The following is a 25442-nucleotide window of genomic DNA, read 5'->3' as shown; positions in this document are numbered from 1 at the left end:
TGAGGTAGAAGCTTCCCAGGCAAAGAAAAAAAAAAGTTAGTGCAAAAGCCCTAAGACAAGAGTATGTCTGGCATGTCTAAGGACTAGCAAGATGAGTACAGCTAAATCATTGTGAGCAAGGGAGAAGTAGTAAGAAATGAAAATGAGTAGAGGTGTAACTAGATCTCACTTGCATTTTGAAGAGACTGCTCTGTAGTCTGTAGAAAATAAACTATAGGGCACAAGGGTAAAAGCAGGAAATCATTCGGACACTGCAGTAATTCAGAAAAAAGGTGGTGGTGGCTCAGAACAGCTCAATATTCACAGGGCATCTACTATGTTTCTGGCTCTCTAAGAAAACAATGTAGTTTCTACCTTAAAAAGTTCACAGTCAGCAATCTGTTCCTAACTTAATTTTCCAGCCTCATTACCTACCACAAGACTCAGGCTCTGCTCATCTTTCCCATTCTCAGCACACGGTATTTCTGCAAGCCCAAATTGCTCATTATTTCCCAAACACAGCATGCTTTCTCATGCTGTTGCACTACCCTGCTTTTTGCCCAGACACCCATTTACCCATCTTGCTAAAATCATAAATTTCAACTTCTTTAAGACTCAACTCAAATTCCACCTTTTCAGGAAAGTTTTCCCTAACAGCTGGTAACAGATTGGTCATCCTCCTGTTTATTTCCTTAGCGTCCTGTGCATATCACTTATCTAGCTGTATTATTAATAGATTCCTATTAGATTGCAAATTACAGGTATTATGACTTACTCAATGTCTACAATATCTAGCTAAAATCCTCCCCTTCATTATTTTTTTGTTAAACTCAGAGAAGTTAAAAAGAGAGAACAAAAAAGAATGGGAGACAGGAAGAAAAGAACTAGCACAAGCCACTTTCAAAAGGTTGCCAACTGGATCTAGAAAAACCACTTGCACATGGTTCTTTCTAAAGAGACACTGGGAACAAATAGAGTAAGAACCACTCAGGTTGCAGGCACATTTCTGAGCAAGTGTTCAGCTCTAGAAATAGTCTTAGAAACTGGGGTAGATGACATGGTCAGTGGGAGTTAGCCATCTATAAAATTCTACTAATCAGAGCAAGCATATGAATTCCTTGATGAAATTCAGAAAAGGACTTGGTGTTTAGGTCCTGGCCTTTGGAGACTGCTTGAGTTGTAGTGTTGTAGTGGCGATACAAATGTGCAGAGCAGGCCAGAGTGAGCAACCAGCTGTGGGGTGTGACTCAGCACTGCCTGGGGCTGGCACTCCCAGCACTAGCCAGAAAGGACGAGGGTTGGGGATAGGCTGAGAGGCTCTGGAAAACTAGCCAAGCCTGGCCATGCCAAAGGGTAAAATCTAAGCTAAAACAGAGTGGGTAGGGAAAAGGGATGTCAGTTGTGCACTGGGTGATTCACCTACCTTCTCTCACATAATCCTCAAAATTTCGCCAAAAGCTGGGCATAATTATCTTTTACTGATGTAGAAATTGAAGCACAGAGGCATTAAGCAACTTGTCCAGAGCCATATAGATACCAGATAAAGCCTGTGTTTACACATGTATCTTTCTTCAACCCCTTCCAGTCACAGGACTGAAGCTACCGTGCCACATGCTCAGTTTAGGAGTCTGGCTCTGGCCTGAGGGGACACCCAAGTTCCAGACATGGTTATGTCCACCTTGCTACATGTCTCTAGGGGAATAGTTTCTCCTCGTCGAGCCTCATTTTTATCACTGTTCATTGAGAGTTAGGACTAGATGATCTTTAAGGTCTCTTCGAACTCTGAAATTCTATGATATCTATTAAGAATTTTATAGATGCTACTTTCTTCTCTCTTCTCCCTTTCCCCCACCATCCCTCTACATGTTCTACCCACATGCCTTCTCAAGAAGCAGTGTTTAAAGAATCTTTTTATACTATTCAGTTTGGAAAGAGAAGTTTGACAAAGGATACAGTCCCTAGGGACTTTATCACTGTTGATTCACTCAGAACTGCCTACCTGCCCCTTCCCCCGCCCCCTGAATTTAATGTCTCATCTTCTTTGTTTTTGTCAGGAAAACCTACCTTCCACTCAGCAAAAGAGAGCTGCCTTTATCTTACACGATTCACTCTTTTAAAAACTCTATCTTGGGGTTTCAGTTGCATTAGAGAACTCTATTCAGCATGTAATTGGAGGAAATATAATGGAAATATTAAAATAAAAATAATATTCTCCCCAATATATTCATTTTAATTGTTCCTTTTCTTCTTACCAGAGTGAGTGGGAGGTAATCCCTTCTATTTCAGTTATATCTTCTTTAAATGACTGGGGTTTTATAATGTGCTGTTTTGTGAGTAGAGATTTTCCTTTTTTTTTCTAATTCCTTTATGTTAAACCACATCTGGGTTCAAGTTAAATCATTATATTGTTTCTGATATACTTGATCATAAGCCAAAGAACAGTAAGTGTTCTGCTTATGATCCAAGTATCCTTATTAAGTTCTTATATCAAATAAAGACTTCTGGGATGTGTTGAAAATACAGACCTAACAACAAAAGCAAGCTTTCATGGAAAAGCATTAAGTGCTAGAGATGATAAAGGATTTTTATGAAAAAAGAGAAAATTGAACCAATAATTCTTAATAGCTACAATATTTTGAGGGGTCACGTAGATTTAATTCTCACAACAACATTTTTAGATGGGTATTAGTAGTTCCATTTCATAGAGCCTCTGAGGAAGCAGAGGCTCAGAAAAGTTACATAAATTCCTTTATCACCTAACAAAGTAGACTGGTGGAACCTAGTTTTTAGAAGGTGGTTCCAGAGAGAGGAATCAAGAAGCAAAGGGGCATTGCTGGAGAAAGAGTTGGCCCTCTTTAAAATCTTTTATGATACTTAAGTTTAATAACTGCTTTAAGAGACTGTTAGCAGCCTGAACTCTAAGACTAGACCCCATTCCATATCATTTTGCCTGGCACCTACTGGAAGGGACAGGAGATGGTGGCTGCCATGCTATGGGGTTTGATACAAGCTGCTACCAAGCAACATCTGTCTCAGGCCAACAGAAATCTTACTCTGGAAAGGGAGGAAAATGTAGTACCTCAACAATATTACTAGTCCTGACTCTCGTGCAAAAGAGGCACATATGTGCAGTTATGCACACATACACACACACAAGCACACACACATTATGTACCCATTCATACATATATATGGTATACATATGTGGTATACATATGCCATGCATAACATAAATCCAGACATAAACCAACACATACCATATACAACACACAACACACACACACATGCACATACTACATGGGAGAACAAAATAATAGAAAAAAAAATAGCTTGACTTCATATATTGCTGGTGGGAATGTAAAATGGTATAGTGACTTTGGAAAACAGTCTGCCAATTTATTAAAAAGCTAAACAGTTACCATAAAACACAGTAATTCCACTCAAGTTATATACCCTAGAGAAATGAAAAGATTTGTCTACACAAAAGGTTTTACACAATAATCATAGCAGTATTATTCATAATACCAAAATTTCCAAAACACAGAAATAATCTAAATGTTCATCAACCAATAAATGACTAAATAAAATACATTATATCCATATACTGGAATGTTATTCAGCCATGAAAAAGTACTGATACATGATACAATATGGATGAACTTTGAAGACATTATATTAAGTGACAGAAGCCAATAAAAAAAAAACACATATTGTATACTCATATTTATATGAAATGTTAGAACACAGTACAGCCTAGAGTTGCAGAATTGGTGAAAGAAGAGTGGCAGCTAATGGGTACAAGTTTTTATTCAGGGAGTGATGAAGTATTCTAAAATTGATCACAGTGATGGTTATACAACTCAAAATATACTAAAAACCACTGAATTGTACACTTTAAATAAATAAGTAAACTGTATGGTATGTGAACTGCATCTTAATAAAGCTGTTATTAAAATAAAATGACCAGGGATCCCTGGGTGGCGCAGCGGTTTGGCGCCTGCCTTTGGCCCGGGGCGTGATCCTGGAGACCCGGGATTGAATCCCACGTCAGGCTCCCTGCATGGAGCCTGCTTCTCCCTCTACCTGTGTCTCTGCCTCTCTCTCTCTCTCTGTGTGACTATCATGAATAAATAAATAAAATCTTTAAAAAAAAAAAAAAAATAAATAAAATAAAATAAAATAAAATGACCAGATCCAGATCTAGCTGGCACAAGACTATAAATCCTAATTCAAGGACTTTCCCCAACATTGATAATCTGAGCAGCCTTGGACTCAAGAAGAATATGATCTACAAAAAAAAGGCCTACTTCTCTGGAAGTCAGAGAAACTACTGTAATATATTTATTTTGTTCATTATAAATAAATTTTAAGTAGTAAAAGCAATTATATTCATTTTTAAACACTTGGAAAATAACAAATAGAAACTAAAAAAAAAAAACAAAAAAAAAAGACAATATCCAGATATCCAGACAATACCCAGATAAGCTACTATGAATATTTTAGTATATATATAACATATATAAAATATTATTTTGTTTATGAATTTCAATGACTTCATCCTATGATATGCCAAATATATTTACCAATCTCTGCTGATGAGTATTTAGATAATTTATAATTTCTTCCATTATAACAAACACTTCCATGAACACCCTTAAAAACAAATATTTGGACATATCTCTATTTCTTTTGTAATAATGAATATGAATCGTGAAATTCAGTAGAGCAGCAGCTAAGTGTCAGCTCATATCTTAACTTCATTAATCACAGTCCTTGGAAATCCGTGGTCTCTCTTCCTTATCCAATCACTTAATTATCCTAAAAGGTAAACACATGGCCCCAAATAAATCCAATCTGATCTAATTGTGATTTTTGTCAGTTAACATTAACTGAAAGGAAATTCAAGGTATTGATTCATAATCAAAAAAGGTTAGTAGAGGCCCAAAGAAATAAGCTAGGCCATGAATATGAATAACAACTGAGATTCAGAGGGCCAAGGAAATTATCCCAGATCACACATGTACTAACTAGCAGATCTAGATGCAAATTTGAGGTTCTATGATTCCAAAGTCATACAGATCTCACCAGACCTCACTGTTTCACATGCCAGACATTACTGCAAGGAATCTAATTTTTGGTGGGAGGCAAGATTTGTACAAATGAATGTAATTTAGATAAAGGAAAATGAGTGCCACAAAAATGATGCAAACCTAAATGTTTTCTTAGTAAAATCAGAGAAATCTTAATGTATGTGATACATACTATTAAAGATTAATTAATTCAATCACTTAATAAAAATGCAAGTCACTATTTGTGGGGGTATAGGTGACTCTGCCCCCTACCTATCAAAATCCATGCTCTCTACTTCTTCCACAAATAGCCAGATATTTTAAAGTTACACAAAACCATTAAACTATGATTTAGTTGGTAGAATTTGACTGAAAGTAATATGAGTCACTTCCAGGGCTGCTACTTGGAAGCTACCACATGGGATCTTCTACCTCTTTCCCCATTCAGCTGGCTGGAAAGGAAATGATGCATAACTAACTCTAGAAGCTAAGCATTGAAGATAACAGTCAGCCTGGGTCCCTGCATGACTGTATGGTTAAGAGATGCCCTGCCCATTTGTTCATGATGAAGGAAAAAAACTTGTATTTGCTCAATCCATTAGACGTTTTATGGTCAATCTAATACAAAAGTTGGCCTACCCCAATACAGACATTGTGACATGATAAATAAACTTGTCATGAGCTCAAGCAATTTACAACTTTATAGGGGAAGGAAGTTAAATTCCTATAAAAATATGACAGATTATCTGATAGGAGAGAGCTCTGTGGGTATAGGAGTGCTAATCTCACCTTAGTGATTACACTGATGGAAGTTTTCCCCAAAGAACTGGCATCTCAAATTGAGGCCTGGTGCATATATAGGGATTATCTAGGAAAAGTAGGAGTGGGGAGAGAAAAAAGGAAGAATATTCCAAGCACAGAAGGAGAATGTGCCTGGAATAAAATGTGAAGTATAAAAAAGGAAATAAGCAAACAAACAAACAAAAACCATTGGTGAGGAGGATTTCTATAAGTAATGAAAGAGGATGAGATATTTTTTTGTAGAAGGAACAAATGCAGTGTATAAAAGGGTGGGCCACATTCCTCTTAAGTACATGAAAAGCCCAAGGTGGCTGATACATGGTAAGAGCTCAGAAGATGACATAGTTGAGTCATTCTTAAACACATTGACTTGTGCCACTACACTGGGGACATGGAGGACTTGGATGAGCAAGAGACCAGACTGAATAGAACTAAGGCTTTGTGCTGGATTATATGAAAAGGAAGGTCAATGGGTACAGTAGGTTTAAGACTTCCTCACCCACACAGAAGATGACCGTTGGAAGAACAAGGCAGTCCCAGATTTAAGGGCGAGCCAGCACCAAGAAGCATTCTCAGAGCATCTGGTCAATCAGAAAGACCAGGAACCTTTTAAAAGTCTCTTTTAGGGAGGGGATCCCTGGTTGGCTCAGAGTTTAGCGCCTGCCTTTGGTCCAGGGCGTGATCCTGGAGGCCTGGGATGGAGTCCCACATGGGACTCCCTACGTGGAGCCTGCTTTTCCCTCTGCCTGTGTCTCTTATGAATAAATAAATAAAATCTTAAAAAAAAAATAAAAATAAAAGCCTCTTTAATTAAATTAACCTTTATTTACTGAGCACCTACTTTTTGCTAAATACAGTCTAGGTGCTGGAGATACAGAACTGAGTAAAACAAAAACTAATGATAAAACTTCCAATCTAATAGATCTAGAAACAGAAAGTTGAGTTTTCAGTAATTCAATATTAAATATTATTTAAAGCATCATATGTTATAGAGTGCTTTCACATCTTAAGATAAACATTTATAATTATAATAACGATTGGGTAGAAAGTAGTATTTTTCTCTATTTTGTTGATAGAGAAGTAAAGCTCAATAATATGAAGCAATATAGTCAATAATAATTGCGACTATTTCTGGACACATTACCATGCCATTGCATGCTTCCTAGAGGTGATTCATCTATTTTCTAACAATCTTTCAAAACCATTCTGAAAAGTATGGCATTATTATACACATTTTGCATGAAAATGTCAGTGCCAGCAGAAAATTGAAGCTAAACTGTATTGGAAATAGTCCATTTGCCCCTCTGTAACCACTTTCCACCCTTTTCTATCCTTTGCTCTGCCCAAGGTGGCTGACTTCTATGGACTGCATCAATTGTATCTGTATATCTGTCTTCTGTTTAGGTCTTCCAATAGGGAAGTCTAGCAAGCAATCAGAAACAAAAAGGAGAGGGTGGTTAGAGTATATTTGTCCTGGTACCCCATCCTGAGAACTTATCTAAGACTGACTGTGTCTCTTGATAGAAGGTCACCACAACTTTCAAAGCAACCCATTCTACACAATTCTCTCTTCCTAGGTTCCAGAAACCTCTCATTCCCCTAATGGTGGTGACCGTTCTGATATTACTAGTCCCAGGTTCTTGTACATCCTTTCTAGTTCTACACAATATCTATCCCTAATATAATGGCTCTTTATAAATAAACCTTCCTCAAATTACCCTAATGAGACATAGTGCTGTGAATATAAGAATCTACATGTCCTTATTCATTTTTTCAGCTTCTCAGACATTCAAGAGGTGCTGATGTCAATTTGAGATGTAAGCATTACTTCTCTATATGTAGCAAGTGTCAGTCCTAGCTGCTTGTGGCATTTCTCAGTACCTTCTGGCAACTCTCCTTGGTATCTACAGGAGGTCCAATTCCCTGAGGCCTGGGTCATGAGTCCTGATAAAGAGACCCACTATGACCAGAGAGTTAAAAGCTTTTTAATTTTATTCACAGAGACTTCCTCCATGCATTTTTTCATAGTTTAAGTTTAAAATAAGTTTTATAAGAAATTTATTTGAATTTCTAGCCTAAGGCCATATAAAGCCTTTATCTGTAGCATTTTCCAAATTCCATGATACAAATACATGATGATTTCAAGCTAGCAATGATTTCAAAATCAACTTACAAAATTGATGAAAAGTTAATAATCAGCTACTGCAAGCCAATAGGTGCAGCTAGTAAGCCACCTCCACAGGTGACTGATACGGTTAAATGTCTGTCTCATCTCAGAATTAGATTTTTGGACACAACCTCTATTTCCAAATATGTCTTACTGTTCCACTCCCCAGTATCTCTAATGATCTCAATAATATTCTGGGAGAACAGAAGAATACTCTATTACACTATATCCATTTTATTATTAAAGATGAGGAAACAATGATGTGACCATTTTGAATCATATTACAAGTAAATTTTAATATCACTTAACAAAGTATTATTTTATTTTTAATAAATATTACTGTTTTTTCACAAATATAAAGTTATAAAATTTCTAAAAATACTTTTAAAACTCTAAAGAAACAAAAATCTACCATAATCATACCTTCCAAAGACATCAGTTAACAGTATTATATGTGTGCATATTTGACATACGGGTAGGTTTCACACTATTATTACAATTATATACAGTATTCTACTCTGTTTTTTATTTTATACAGAATCAGCATTTTCCAGAGCTATTACAAATCCCTGGAAACTATTTTATTTTTTAAAATTTAATTATTTTAGATAAAGAAAGAGAACAGGAGCATGAGTGAAGAGCACAGGGAGAAGAAGAGGGAGAGAATTCCAAGCAGATGTCATGCTGAGATCAAAGCCAGACTTAGGGTTCAATCTCAAGACCCTGAGATCACAACTTGAGCTGAAACCAAGAGCCAGATGTTCAACCAACTGAGCCACTCAGGTATCCCTGAAAACTATTTTTAATATCCATATAATATTGCATCAGGTTGACTCATTATAATTTACTAATACTGGTTTTTCACATTTAGGTTGATTTGAGTTGCTGTTGTTATCCATCACCCTATAATGAACACCTTTGAATACAGAGATTTTACTATAATATGAATCTTTTCTGATTGTTTAAATCTCAAAACAGATTGACAGAGCTAGAACTCAGATTTTTAGATTCCTATTCTTGATCTCTTTCTACTTCCCACTCTTAAAATCCTAAACTGCATGGACACTTTAATATAATGCCATTTTAAGTTTCCATGTAAATGTTCAGGTTTTCTTAGTGATTCCTAACCCATGGTCAAAGCAAGCACTTTGAAACTTAACCTCAATCAAACATAGCTCTCAGTACTATTATTTTATAAGAAAACATTCAAGGATAATTGGTAATAGCATTAAAATTAATGATAAAACTAATTAGAGTATTAGTGGACAAAGCCAATTTGTTTTTGTGGCCTTTGGTTTCATCTTCCCAAAGTTAATACACAGTCTTTGTTCTGTCCTTAAAGTTATCTCCCTGAGCCTTCATTTCTGCCTCTTCATTCAGGAGTTAGGTCATCAATTTGTCTTGGTGTTCTCAGGAAATTCCCAATTTAAAATTAAAGTCTACATTCCTACATCCCAGGAAACCCCATAGTTCCAGACAAACTGGGATGATTGGTCACCCTATCAGTCAGGAATGGTTATTAAAACCTACTACACTAAATCAGCCCTAAAAGATATATTCATGGAGGCTCTTTACATGGAAAGGAAAGACCATAGGTGAGAATATGAAAAATAGAAAACACAAAAGTGGTAAAAATAAGTATTTTTGTAAAAAAGCATTCAAGTTATTTATAAAATAAAAGGATATAAAATATGACACCATATACCTTAAACTGAGGGCCTGAGGGAGAGAAAGTAAAAAATGGATTCAAACTTAAGTGACCATCAATTTAATAAAGACTGCTACATACAGAAGATGTTATATACAAATATAATGGTAACCACAAATCAAAAATCAGTTTTAGATATGCAAAGAATAAAAGTAAAGGAATCCAAGCATATTACTAAAGAAACCCAACAAATCATGAAGGAGAACAAGATAAGAAAAGATCAGAGAAAATCTTAGAAACAACCACAAAACAAGTAACAAAATGGAAATAAATATATATTTATCAGTAATTACTTTGAACATAAATGAACTAAATGCTCCAATCAAAAGACATAGAGTGACAGAGTGGATTAAAAAAAAAGACTCATCTATATACTGCCTACAAGATACTCATTTCAGACTGAAGGAAACCTGAAGATTGAAAGTGAAAGGATGGAGAAATATTATCATGTAAATCAATATGAAATGAAAGCTAGGATAACAATACTCATATTGGACAAAATAGACCTTAAAATAAAGACTGTAAAAAGAGACAATGAAGGACACTATGTAACAGTAAAGGTGTCAATTCATCAAGAGGATATAATAATCACAAATATTTATGCACTCAACATGAGAACACCCAAATACATAAAACAGTTAAGAAACATAAAGGAACTAATCTATAGTAATACAATAAATAGTAGGGGACTTTAACACCCCAGTTACATCAACGGACAGATCATCCAAACAGAATATCAACAAGGACATAATGGCTTTGATACACTGAACCAGATGGATTTAACAGACAAATTCAGAATATCCCATCCTAACACAACAGAATACACGTTCTTTTCAAGGGGACATGGGACATTCTCCAAAATAGATCACGTATTAGGCTACAAAACAAGTCTCAACAAATTAAAAAAAAATCTAAGTCATATTATGCATCTTTCCTAACCATAATGCTTTGAAACTAGAAATCAAACACAAGAAAAAATCTAGAAAGAGCACAAATACATGAAGGTTAAATAACATGCTACTAAATAATAAATGGGTCAACCAAGAAATTAGAGAGGAAATAAAAAATTACATATGAATAAAAATGAGAATAAAAATATTAGGGTTTAAAACTTGGGGATGAAGCAAAAGTGGTCTAGGCAAGTTTAAAGCAACATAGGCCTACCTCAAGAAGCAAGAAAAATCTCAAATAAGCAACCTAACCTTACACCTAAAGGAGCTAGAAAAAAAAGAACAAATGAAACCAAAGCTACACAAGGAAGTAAATCCAAAAGGAAAGGAAATCCAAATCTAGCAAAAGGAAGGAAATAATAAAAGAGTAGTGCAGAAGTAAGTAATATAGACATTAAAAAAAAAATCATTAAAACAGATCAATGAAACCATGAGCTAAGTGTTTGAAAAGACCAACAAAACTGATAAACCTCTAGCCAGACTTATAGAAAAGAGGACCTAAAGAAATAAATTCACTAATGAAAGAGGGGAATGACAACCAACACCACAGAAATACAAACAATTGTAACAAAATACTATGAAAATCTACATGCCAATAATTGGACAATTTAGAAGAAATAGATAAATTGCTAGAAACATATAACCCATCAAAACTAAAGCACAAAGAAAATAAAAATTTAAGCAGATCAATTGCCAGCAATGAAATTTAATCAGTAATCAAAAAACTCCCAAAAAACAAAAGTCCAGGATGAGATAGCTTCACAGGTGAATTCTACCAAATATTTAAAGAAGAGTTAACACCTGTTCTTCACAAAGTATTCCAAAATATGTGAGGAAGGAAAACTTAAAAATTCGTTCTAAGGGGCCAATATCTCCCTGGTACCAAAACCAGACAAATATACCACAAAAAAAGAGAACTACAGGCTAATATCTCTCATGAATATACATGCAAAAGGTCTCAACAAAACACTGGCAAACCTAATCCAACAACACATTAAAAAAATCATAAACCACAGTCAAATGGGATTTATTATCAGATGGGATGTAATATTGGCAAAACAATCAATGTGATGTACCATATCGGTAAGAGAAAGGGTAAAAACCATAAGATCATTTCAATAGATGCAGAAAAAGCATTCAACAAAATACCATATATCCATTCATGATAAAAAAAAAAAAAGGAACCTCTGCAAAGTAGGTCTAGAGGAAACATACCTCAACATAATAAAGGCCATTTATGAAAAACCCATAGCCAATATCATGCTCAATGGTGAAAAACAGAGCTTTTCTCCTAAGGTCTGGAACAAGACAAGGCTGTCCATTCTCATCACTTTTATTCAACATAATGCCAGAAGTCCTTGTTACTTGAGCACTGGGGTGGCGCAGTGGTTGAACATCTGCCTTTGGCTTGGGTTGTGATCCCAGAATCCTGGGATCGAATCTCTTATCAGGCTCCTCTTTTGGAGCCTGCTTCTCCTTCTGCCTGTGTCTCTGCCTTTCTCTCTCTTTGTGTGTCTTTAATGAATAAATAAAATCTTAAAAGAAAATAAGCCCTTGCTACAGCATTAGACAACATAAAAAAATAAAAGGCATCTAAACTGGTAATGAAGAACTAAAACTTCCACTATTTGCAGATCACATGATATTCTATATAGAAAACCTGAAAGACTTCACCAAAAAACTACCAGAATTGATAAATGAGTTCAGAAGAGTTGCAGGATTCAAAATCAATGGACAGAAATCTTTTGCATTTCCATACTAATAATGAAGCAGTAGAAAGTGAAATTAAGAAAACAACCTCATTTACAATTGCACCAAAAACAATAAAATACCCAGGAATAAATTTAACCAAAGAGGTGTTCTGTTTGTTTCAGTACTCTGAAAACTATAAAACATGGAGGAAAGAAATTCAAGATAACACAAAGAAATGGAAAGACATTACATGCTCATGTGTCAGAAGAAAAAAATATTATTAAAATGCCTATATTATCCAAAGCAATCTACATATATAATGCAATCCCTACCAAAATACCAGTAGTATTTTTCACAGAACCAGAACAAACCTAAAATTTCTATGGAACCAGAAAAAGACCTCAAATTGCCACAGCAATTTTGACAAAGAAAAACAAAGATATCTATTGTAATATTACAATTCCAGATTTCAAGTTATATTACAAAGTGGTAGTAATGAAAACAGTATGGTACTGGCATAAAGACACATAGATCAATGGAACAGAAAAGAAAACCAAAAAATAAACCCACAATTACATGGTCAATTAATCTTTGACAAAGGAGGCAAGAATATGCAATGGGAAAGTCTCTTCAACAAATGGTGTTTGGAAAATTGGACAGTGACATGTAAAAGAATGAAGTTAGACCACTTTCTCAAACCATACACAAAAATAAACTAAACATAAATTAAATATCTAAATTTGCAATGTGAAATCATAAAAATCCTAGAAGAGAGCACAGGCAATACTTTCTGACATTGGCTGTAGCAACATTTTTCTAGATGTTTTCTGAGGCATAGGGAGTGTATTATTTGAGGTTGATTAATGGTAGCTATTATTGGCACCATCCAAAGGCAAGAGGTAAGATTTGAATTTAGGTTTGACTATTTAACCACAAAGCCAATGCTTTATTCCAGCACCAGGCTGTTGGATTTCAGCCCCTTCACCCGGGGTAAAAGTAAAGGGAGGCAGTGTGGCAGCACAGAAGAAAGCAATAGGCTTGCCAGTCAGTCCCATGTGGACTCCAGGCTCTGCTCTGCCCTTGCTTGCTGTATGATCTTGAGTGAGTCACATATCCTCCTCATGACAAACACAACAGGGCCAGGTTAAATTCAGGTTTTTCCAGTCCAAAGCTTAAGCTATTAATCACTACTATACTCTAATAGGAAAAACGATTAAGGTTAAAATAAGCAAATCTACATTCAAATACCAGCTCTGGGATCCCTGGGTGGCGCAGCGGTTTGGCGCCTGCCTTTGGCCCAGGGCGCGATCCTGGAGACCTGGGATCGAATCCCACGTCGGGCTCCCGGTGCATGGAGCCTGCTTCTCCCTCTGCCTATGTCTCTGCCTCTCTCTCTCTCTCTCTCTCTCTCTCTCTCTCTGTGACTATCATAAATAAATAAAAAATAAAAAATATATATTAAAAAAAAAAAACAAATACCAGCTCTGCCACATTCTATCTTTCCTAAACTATTAGGGCAAGTTACTTCCACAACCTGAGCCTTGGTATGCTCATCTGTAAAATTGGGAAAGTGACAGATACTCTTCCCAGGTTCCAAGAGAATCAAAGCACTTAGTATAAAGTCTGAAAGCATTTATGGCAGAAAGATGCACATTAATCTTGAATTAAATTGAACTCAACTCTATACAAAAAGACTGGAATCATATAATATTTTAGGCCATAGCCTGAATATGAAGGGATTTTAGAAATCACCACCTTTGGGTCCATTAACCAGCAAATTCTCTTCGCTTCTTAATTATTTTCTCATTTGTCTCACCATCCCATGACTGGGATTGTAGCATAGATTCCTTCTCTCTTCCTTTTTGTGCTTCCTTCAATTTGAGTTTTGATGTTAAAACAATTATAATAGCTATCATACTTAACCAGTATGGCCTATCATTTGATTGGGAACACTGACAGTGATATGGATGGTCCACCCTCCCTCCCAATGCGGGAAACCTCTCCACTTTCTCCCTGACAGGTGACTATCCTCTTTCTACTGAGGCAGGTCCAGAACTCACCACATGCAGAGAGCCTCCCACTGCTGGATGGTTTCTATCGGTAGGACACACTATATAAAACTAAAAGAAATTGTTAGAAATTGTTATCAAGCTCAAAGTTTTCAACTTGTATTTGAAGGCAATGTGGCACAATGAGGAAAGTGATAGGTAGACAAGTCATTCCCATGTGGGCTCCAGGCTCTGTTATGCACTCACTTGCTGTATGATTTGTGACAAGTCATATATCTTCTTGAAGTTTCTATTTCCCCATCTGAAAGACTGTGGATAATAATCTCTATTTTATACAGAGTGGTGAGGGATATCAGTCTACCTGTTTTTTAAAATAGAATTTGATTCAGATAACTGATAAGTGAAACAGACAAAAGCACATTTGCTCTGGTGGAAATAAGAGAAAATGGTCTGCATTTTTACTGAGTTTTCTCCTTGCCCTATGCAAGGACTCTACAGGCAGCACAGGGTGAAAATCATCTAGAGTGAACAACCTTGCTGTGCTCTGTGTGAAGAAATGGTAGCACAGAGAGGTTAAATGAGCTACTAGAAGACCCAAAGATGGAATACAGACTTAGGTCCATGTTACTCCCACCCCACTGCCCTAAACCTAGTTCCACATTTCCTCAGGTTACATTATTCATTCTAGGATATGATTTTTTTTTTTTTTTTTTTTAGTTTTTCCTTTTGTTACACATTTGAAAAGACTCTCCCCCCATGTTTTCCTCCCAACCCTCATTCAGTCTCTGGGAATCTTCAGATTCTTCTGCACTTGTTGACATTCTTCAAAATGCTCTTATATTTTGGGGGCTTTTTTGTGAGGAGTGGGTTAAATAATATGGCTTTAACTTTTTGCTTTGAGATAATTATAGATTCTCATGGATTTTCAAAAATATTACAGAGAGTTCTTGTGTACACTTCACCTAGGCTTTGGCGAAGGTTGCATCTTGGGATGCCCGGGTGGCTCAGCGGTTGAGCGTCTGCCTTTGGGCTCAGGGCATGATTCCGTGGTCTCGAGATCAAGTCCCACATCGGGCTCCCTGCATGGGGCCTGCTTCTCCCTCTGCCTCTGTCTCTGTTTCTCTCTCTGTGTGTCTCTCATGAATAAATAAATAAAATCTTTTTAGAAAAAGGTTGCACCTTACATAATTATAGTAATGAATAACAATTTCAAAACCAGGACATTTACATCAGTATACCATGTGTGCATAGTTCTATGCCATTTTATTACATGTAATCACTATCACAATCAAGATATAAGAGCTACATCATCACCACGATGATCTCTCAGATGCTATCCCTTATGATCACACCCACTCCACTCACCCTTACCATCCTATATTATATATACATAACTTATTACAGTCAATTGGTGTTGACATTTACCATTTTTAGATAAGTACAAAAACTACCTCTCTTTAAATCCTTTTACCTTTCCACATATGCTTATGTTAAATATTTCCTCCACATATTGAAAACTGCATCAATGTTGTAATCATTGCTTCAACATCACATGTAATTTTTTAAAGATTATTTATTTATTCATGAGCGACACAAAGAGGAAGAGAGAGGCATAGACACAGGCAGAGGGAGAAGCAGGCTCTATGCAGGGAGCCCGATGTGGGACTCGATCCTGGGACTCCAGGATCACTTTCTGAACCGAAGGCAGACGCTCAACCGCTGAGCCACCCTGGCATTCCAACATCACATATAATTTAGAAAGCAGAGATAAAAGAGTTTACTGTATTTACCTGTATTTTTACTCTTTATATTATTTCTTTCTTTTTGACATTTCAAAAGTCTTTATCATTTTTCTTCTGTTTTAAGAACTTCCTTTTCCCATTCTTTTAGGGGAGGTCTTCTGTTGACAAATACTCTTTTTCCTTTTGATAAAGTTTTTCCTTCATCAAAATGTCTTAATCCTTGAAAGATATTTTTGCTAGATATTGGATACTGAGTTTACAGTTCTTTTCTTTCAGTATTGAAGAACAGTGTGTCACTTTTATTTGGTCTCTATAGTTTCTGATGTGAAATCTGTTATGTTCAAATTTATTTTCCTCTATAGGTAAGGTGTTATTTTCTCTCACTGCTTTCAAGATTCTTTCTTTCCTTAGTTTGAGTGTAATGTTTCTTGGCATGGATTTCCCTCATTTTTTCCTGTTTTGGGTTCACTCACTCTCTTGAATCTCTAGGTTTATGTCTTTTGCCAAATTTGAGAAGATTTTAGCCATTTCAAACAATTTTTTCACCTCTCCTTCTGGAATTCTAATCACATGAATGTTAGATTTTTGGTTCCACAGGTCCCTGAGGTTCTGTTCATTCTTCTTTTTAGTCTATTTTTTCTCTATTGTTAGATCTAGTAACTTCTATTGTTCTATCCTCAGGTTCATTCATTCTTTTCTTTGCCCCCTGCCCTCTGTTACTGATCCCATCCTCAAGCAGTAAAAGTCCAGATTCCTCATGTGGTCTGACATCTTGGAGAAGAAGAAAGTATTCATTACTGACTAGTAGGAATGAAATTCCCAGTTCCCTACTTTTCTCTGACCACCTGGTAGAGGGTTGGAGGAAAGATGGAAGTCTAGACTCACCACTCCTCCCTTGGTGAGGGTGGAAACGGGCAGTTTTGTGTTTTTTTTTTTTTTTTTACTATGGTGTTTGGCTAGATTGGACAATTACTGTCTTAAAGTTTTCTGTCCTATTAGGCCAACCCCTCCCCCCCGCCTTTTTTTTTTTTTTTTTTTTGTCATTTGTTTAACAAGGATAGGCTTTGGGAAGACATTTTTTAATCTGTGCCCATTGGCATTTCTATGTTTCTGGTTTCTCAAGCATCCATTCTAGCATATATGAAGCAAAAATCAAACCTAGGGAACTCACCACTAAATCATTTTTTCAGGTCTTAAGGAACAGCCAATCTTCCCTCTTCTCTCCACTTTTCAGGTTTTCTATGTTTGTTCCATAAGTAATGTATGTGGTTTTTAGCTCTACTTAGTGGGAGAAATAGGGAAGAGTGTTCTACTCCATCCTTTCCCAGAATGTCTGTAATGCATTTATTTTTTTTTTTTTTTTGGAAACTCAGTTTTGACACTACAGTAATGCCAATATTCTTAAGACACAAGCTCAAATGAGAACAAGGAAAAAAAAAGAAAAGGACCATCTTTCATCTCCTAAACTAGTGGTTTTTTTTTCAATGACAATTCTGAATGCTGTCCATATTGCAGTAAAACTAAGACACTGACCAAGAGTAGCATTTTAAATTGGTGCAATATATTTTAAGAGCATGCATAGCAGAAGCTTATAGTGATTAATCCTGTAATCTCTTATAGGAATTGATTCTAAAAAATAATTTGACAAATTATCTATCTATCCAATATCATCTACTTTTGAAAAAATATATTAAAAAATTAAAAGCTCACCAATAGAGAGATGATGGAGTAAATATATAAAAGCAGTAAACAATTCTTCAACTATGGTATAATGAACGCTAGGAGAAAACATGAGAAATTGCTTTGATACAACATTAAATGAAAAGAACAGAATATAAGTGGGTATTTATATTTGTTGGTGTGTGAAAATGTGCTCATGGAAACAACTAAAAAAGAATATGTAAAATTAAAAACAGTTGTTAGGTTCAGCACAATGATAATGAATTAATTCATTCATTTAATAAATATTTATTGAGTATGTTCTATATACCAAGCACAGTTTAAGGTGCTAAAGATACAGAAATGAATACAAAAATGATGAAAATCCCTATTCCTGCAGCTTACTTTCTAATAGATAGAGAAACAAGTAACAAAATAAATAATATATTACAGTTTGCTGGATGGTAATAAGTGCTATACATAAAAATAAAGCAGGAAGATTAGGTATATGGGGGGCCAAGGGATATGATTTAATTTTAAATGTATGACTTTTTACTTTTAAATATTAATCCATGAATTTATAAGTTTTCAAACAAAATATTATTTTTGTAAGTTTCTTTTTTCACAAGATCAATCATCATTACATTAAGAATAATATAGAGCCATTGCTATTTGTACATAACTATCACTACACTTAATTCAAAAGGGTATTTATTATAACTGCTTGTTTACTTGTTATACTTGTATCTTAGCCAAACTTTTGAAAGAACCATCTATATTTATAGTCTCCATTTCTTTACATTTTCTTCATCCCCAAACTCACTCATTATCTTATATACCTGGCTTGAACTCCTGCCATGCCACTAAAATGGCACTCAACAAAGTCCCTGATGACCTCTACATCACTTTAAGTGTTGAGCATTTTAATACTTTAATTATCAAGTAGCAGGTGGCAGTATTAGTCACTCTCTCTTTTTTAGAAAAGCCCTCTCTTCTTGGTTACATGATGCCATACTATCTTGGTTTTCTTGTAACACTCTGGCCAATTCCTCTTATTCTCTTTTGTGAGATTCTCATCATCTACCCAACTTTTAAACTGAGGAATTTCTCAGAGCTCTGTCCTAATCCTCTCTCTCCAATCCATACAACTTCCCTGAGAGACTACATCTGCCCTCACTATTCTGGTGATAACTCTTGAATCCGTACCTCCAAATACCTCTCTTCAGTCACACCTCACTGCCTACTTGACATCTCCACTTGGATATCTCTCAGGCACATCTAGCTGTATGTTTCCAAGGCCAAGTTCATCATCTCCTCTTTAAAACCAACTCTGCCCAAACTCTTTCCTCTTATATTATAACCCTTGTCTTCAGTAAATGGCACCACCATCCCTTCTGTTGTGTATGCCAGACAACCTTGGGGTCATCTAGAACTTCTACCTCTCTTTTACCCTCCACATCTACTCAATTAAAGGTTAAATCGATTCAATCTTCTGTTAACCCTCGAATCTATCCACTTGTTTTCATCATTACTGTTACCAATCTAACTTATCATCAGCTGTAGCCTAAGGTATTGCAAAAAAACCTCTAAACAACTGTCCTCCTTCTAAGATATTTTCTATTAAGCATTAAGACTGATCTTTCTAAACTGCCATTCTGATCATGTCCTGCTTGATTTCTTCACAGTGCCTTTAGAATCAAATCCAGCTCTTTTTTTTTTAATTTATTTTTTATTGGTGTTCAATTTACTAACATACAGAATGACCCCCAGTGCCCGTCACCCATTCACTCCCACCCCCCGCCCTCCTCCCCTTCTACCACCCCTAGTTCGTTTCCCAGAGTTAACAGTCTTTACGTTCTGTCTCCCTTTCTGATATTTCCCACACATTTCTTCTCCCTTCTCTTATATTCCCTTTCACTATTATTTATATTCCCCAAATGAATGAGAACATATAATGTTTGTCCTTCTCCGACTGACTTACTTCACTCAGCATAATACCCTCCAGTTCCATCCACGTTGAAGCAAATGGTGGGTATTTGTCGTTTCTAATAGCTGAGTAATATTCCATTGTATACATAAACCACATCTTCTTTATCCATTCATCTTTCGTTGGACACCGAGGCTCCTTCCACAGTTTGGCTATCGTGGCCATTGCTGCTAGAAACATCGGGGTGCAGGTGTCCCGGCGTTTCATTGCATTTGTATCTTTGGGGTAAATCCCCAACAGTGCAATTGCTGGGTCGTAGGGCAGGTATATTTTTAACTGTTTGAGGAACCTCCACACAGTTTTCCAGAGTGGCTGCACCAGTTCACATTCCCACCAACAGTGTATGAGGGTTCCCTTTTCTCCGCATCCTCTCCAACATTTGTTGTTTCCTGCCTTGTTAATTTTCCCCATTCTCACTGGTGTGAGGTGGTATCTCATTGTGGTTTTGATTTGTATTTCCCTGATGGCGAGTGATGCAGAGCATTTTCTCATATGCATGTTGGCCATGTCTATGTCTTCCTCTGTGAGATTTCTGTTCATGTCTTTTGCCCATTTCATGATTGGATTGTTTATTTCTTTGGTGTTGAGTTTAATAAGTTCTTTATAGATCTTGGAAACTAGCCCTTTATCTGATATGTCATTTGCAAATATCTTCTCCCATTCTGTAGATTGTCTTTTAGTTTTGTTGACTGTATCCTTTGCTGTGCAAAAGCTTCTTATCTTGATGAAGTCCCAATAGTTCATTTTTGCTTTTGTTTCTTTTGCCTTCGTGGATGTATCTTGCAAGAAGTTACTGTGGCCGAGTTCAAAAAGGGTGTTGCCTGTGTTCTTCTCTAGGGTTTTGATGGAATCTTGTCTCACATTTAGATCTTTCATCCATTTTGAGTTTATCTTTGTGTATGGTGCAAGAGAGTGGTCTAGTTTCATTCTTCTGCATGTGGATGTCCAATTTTCCCAGCACCATTTATTGAAGAGACTGTCTTTCTTCCAATGGATAGTCTTTCCTCCTTTATCGAATATTAGTTGCCCATAAAGTTCAGGGTCCACTTCTGGGTTCTCTATTCTGTTCTATGTGTCTGTTTTTGTGCCAGTACCACACCGTCTTGATGACCACAGCTTTGTAGTACTACCTGAAATCTGGCATTGTGATGCCCCCAGATATGGTTTTCTTTTTTAAAATTCCCCTGGCTATTCGGGGTCTTTTCTGATTCCACACAAATCTTAAAATAATTTGTTCTAACTCTCTGAAGAAAGTCCATGGTATTTTGATAGGGATTGCATTAAACGTGTATATTGCCCTGGGTAACATTGACATTTTCACAATATTACTTCTGCCAATCCATGAGCATGGAATATTTTTCCATCTCTTTGTGTCTTCCTCAATTTCTTTCAGAAGAGTTCTATAGTTTTGAAGGTATAGATCCTTTACATCTTTGGTTAGGTTTATTCCTAGGTATCTTATGCTTTTGGGTGCAATTGTAAATGGGATTGACTCCTTAATTTCTCTTTCTTCAGTCTCATTGTTAGTGTATAGAAATGCCACTGATTTCTGGGCATTGATTTTGTATCCTGCCACGCTACCGAATTGCTGTATGAGTTCTAGCAATCTTGGGGTGGAGACTTTTGGGTTTTCTATGTAGAGTATCATGTCATCGGTGAAGAGGGAGAGTTTGACTTCTTCTTTGCCAATTTGAATGCCTTTAATGTCTTTTAAAAAGGAGAATTACAGACCAATATCCCTGATGAACATGGATGCAAAAATTCTCAACAAGATACTGGCCAATAGGATCCAACAGTACATTAAGAAAATTATTCACCATGACCAAGTAGGATTTATCCCTGGGACACAAGGCTGGTTCAACACCCGTAAAACAATCAATGTGATTCATCATATCAGCAAGAGAAAAACCAAGAACCATATGATCCTCTCATTGGATGCAGAGAAAGCATTTGACAAAATACAGCATCCATTCCTGATCAAAACTCTTCAGAGTGTAGGGATAGAGGGAACATTCCTCGACATCTTAAAAGCCATCTATGAAAAGCCCACAGCAAATATTATTCTCAATGGGGAAGCACTGGGAGCCTTTCCCCTAAGATCAGGAACAAGACAGGGATGTCCACTCTCACCACTGCTGTTCAACATAGTACTGGAAGTCCTAGCCTCAGCAATCAGACAACAAATCCAGCTCTTTACCTTGGCTTACAAAGCTCTCCTCAATCTCACTTCTACCTACCTCTCTAGTCACTTTCTCTTTAGAATTTCATGTTCCAATCATATTGGCCTTTGCTCATCAAAAAATGTAATGTTCTTTCTCATCTCTAAGTCTTCAAACACATTTTATTACTTCACACATATCTCTACTTACTATGATCTCACATATTCATCTTAGTTCTCAGCATAAGTAACACACCTAGGGAAGGTCTCTTATCCTTGGAGCAGGTTAAATCCTAAATGCTGAATAGTTTCCACAGCATGCTGAATTCTCCCTGTTGTCACAGTTATCACACTTTACTATAGTTACACTTTTAATATCTAGCCCAGAAGACCATGAACTCTTTAAGAACAGTAATCACATCTCTCTCTACTATGTTGTTCTGATACCTTGCATATATTTCCTGGTCTACTACAACTACTTGTAAGGATTTATTGACAGGGAGAAGGAGGGAGGGAAGAAGGAAGTAAGGATGAAGGGAAGGCAGGAAAGGAGGGAGAAAGAGAAGGCAAAATGTTTACCCAGTCAGTCTTGAGTGAGTCAGGGAAAAATGAAAGAAATGGTTAGGGAATTTACTGAATTAACAAGCTATTTGAGCCTTTTAAAGTCATCCATTTCACATGTGTTTCTTAAAAACCGTAAAAAAGCTATTTTGAATTTTACAGTAAGGAAACTGGGGCTTATAAAGGAAATATCATAGCTCATCATGTTATATCTTCCATCTAGAATCCATTTCCTTAATTTTGTTCATGTCTCATTTCCTCAAGATCTAGCTGAGATACCAAGTGCACCGCAAGATTCTCCTTTACTCTCCACAGCCCTGATCATATAATTTTATTTCTCTTCTCTAATCTCAGAGCACACTTTATTAATTCCATAGTGGGTTTTAGCACAATGTTCCTTATATTGTACTTATTTCTGTTTGTGTTTCATTTCAACTTGTAGAAAATAAAATTTAAAAAATCCAGATCAGATTATTCATATTATCAGATTCATATTATCACCCCAAGACCTAGCATAAAGTTAGATGCTCAAAAGAATTGTATTAAATAGAAGCCACTTCTGAGATTTAGTCTAATATCCTCAATCTACTATAATGGACAAGTAATTAGAAAAGTTACTTCAGACCTACCAAACAGCAAACAGCAGCACACAACTTCCTGCATATCTGTGTCCCCATCTCCCACCTTCCTCATGCACAGAATATGGGAGGGAGTCCTGAGGTCTGGTTAATGCCACCACTTACTGCTTGCATAAATATTCTAGGCTTAGTTTAAATAAGAATATGGATTTTGGCTGCCTTATAATGCCAGTTCCCTGCACTGCCTATCACAAAGCAATTTTATTTAGCCTTGGACAATATTTAAAAATATTAATGAATTGTGGTTGCAAAAACTTGGGCCTTAACAACCAATACTTCTTAAGAAGTCTAACATGAAAACAAAATTAGAGTGAACTAAAACAGGCAGAAAACTTCTGAATATTCCAACTTTTCCATTTTGCTGCTAGGTATTCTGACTTTTTCTCCTCAAGGCAGAATAATCTTGAGTAGTCAGAAGCACAATGGCTTTTTTTTTTTTAAAGATTTTATTTATTCATGAGACACACACACACACACAGAGAGAGAGAGAGAGAGAGAGAGAGAGAGAAGCAGAGACACAGGCAGTGAGAGAAGCAGGCTCTATGCAGGGAGCCCAACATGGGACTCGATCCTGGGTCTCCAGGATCACACCCTGGGCCTAAGAAAGGCGCTGAACCCTCAGCCACCCAGGGATCCCCATGCACAATGGCTTTTTAATTGCTTCTTTTGCTCATCTGCTTTCTACACCTAGTTTGATTACCAAACCTATGCTAAGGCCTTAAGGCATCTTTACTTAGCATCAGTTATGGTCCCCTATAACAGAAGTAAAAAAACAATGTTTTATTTCACCTTTAAGGGGTGAAAGTGTCTTTTTCTAATCTGGTACATATTTCATAGGAAATTTAGAATTTTTAATATTTGTCATGAAGTAAGACTTCTTCCAAGGCCTGTTTGGGATATTAAAGGAAGTGAATCCCCTAGATAAGAAATGGATCAGAAACTTCTCCTTTTGTTTGTTTGCCTTGATATTGGGGAAACCAAAATTAGGAAAACACTAAAGGAGATAGTCTAATACTGGGATCTATAATGTGTTTGTCAGTCTTGAGTAAGACTGTTGTCTAGAATCCTAGAATCCTAAATTATGATGGACCCTTCTGGGCCAATAAAATCTAATAATCTGAGAGCCAAACAGTCATATATTATTTTGTTGCCCTAAGAGCATTTAGAATAATGACTATTGGAAGACAGGTTCTGATACAGGTAATTGATACAAGAAATGGAAGAAAATCCTAAGCAGAAAACACCAAAAGGGCAGAAAGAATCTTCAGGACAAACTAGTAGCAAGAAGCATAACAATTATGGCATGTACAGATCAGTTAATAAAATTCCAAAAAGAAAATTGTCTTTGAGAACAGATCTTTTCTGTCATATACATACTGTATCTCCAATATCTAGAATAGTATGTGGCACATTAAGGTGATCAATAAAATCTTATAAGTAAACAATATCTTAGTCTGCCTTTCAGAAAGGGGACTATGAAGGAATGTGAGTAGCTCTGCATCCAAAATCTGGGGTCAGCAAAGTCAAAAGGATGAGAGATGAGACATATCAACAACCTGATTTTCTCTGGCACCTCGTGTCTTATCAGCCTGATGAACTACAATAAACTGAATTCTGAGCATTTAAGCTCTTTCAGACCATTAGAGAAGCCCAATGACTGGATAATGGCCATGCTGAGAGCCTGCCAACATTGGATAAAAGCACTAACTTCATCCTCAGGTATTATAATATAAATGTAGGGACTCATTAATATTTCAAAATCTTGTCAAGAGCCCTGACAGGCCCCAAATGATAATCCATAAGAAACAAAACAAAACAAAATGAAATGATTAAGGCTTAAGATTTTAAAAGCATAAAAAAGAAGACTCCAGCATTAAACAACTGGGAAAAAGGGATGGTGATTATGGTTGCTGTGTAAGATCCCAACGTAGAGCCTCATAAAAGAAGTGCAATGTTATTTTGAGGGCCCTCATTATCAGATCAACAGTGATGTCCTTTTGTTGGCAAGGTTTGAAGTACACATCTACACATACACCTATTAACAGAGAGATGTACTATATTTTTATCCACTGGGCTGAATTCAGAAACTCAAAACAAAGGCCTACCTCTTACCCAGATCCCATTGTCAAAAGGAGATCCAGGAATAGCAGTATAGTTGACTTGATGCAGCAAAGCAAAAAAATAAAACATAAAAAAATAGGCCCAGGAAGATATTTTTATTGTGTAATAAACAGTTTTTATTATCATTGAATGCCTACACTTTTACAAACCTGAGCTTCTCAGCCCAGCATTTATAGAAAATTGCCAAGTATCGTTTGTAGA

At 36.3% G+C, this 25442-nt stretch overlaps 1 protein-coding gene across 11 annotated transcripts in view; it reads right to left on the bottom strand.

Moving 5' to 3' along the window:
* The window catches only part of LOC112642495 (BEN domain-containing protein 5), a 1368880-nt gene that overhangs the window by 656784 nt on the left and 686654 nt on the right, over positions 1-25442 (bottom strand). The gene's annotated exons all lie outside the window — the stretch shown is intronic.

This window comes from Canis lupus, chromosome 15 (assembly GCF_003254725.2).
Source record: "Canis lupus dingo isolate Sandy chromosome 15, ASM325472v2, whole genome shotgun sequence".
Taxonomy (NCBI): Eukaryota; Metazoa; Chordata; class Mammalia; order Carnivora; family Canidae; genus Canis; species Canis lupus.
The sequence above is the reverse complement of the archived record's forward strand: the minus strand, read 5'-3'. Positions and strand labels throughout refer to the sequence as shown.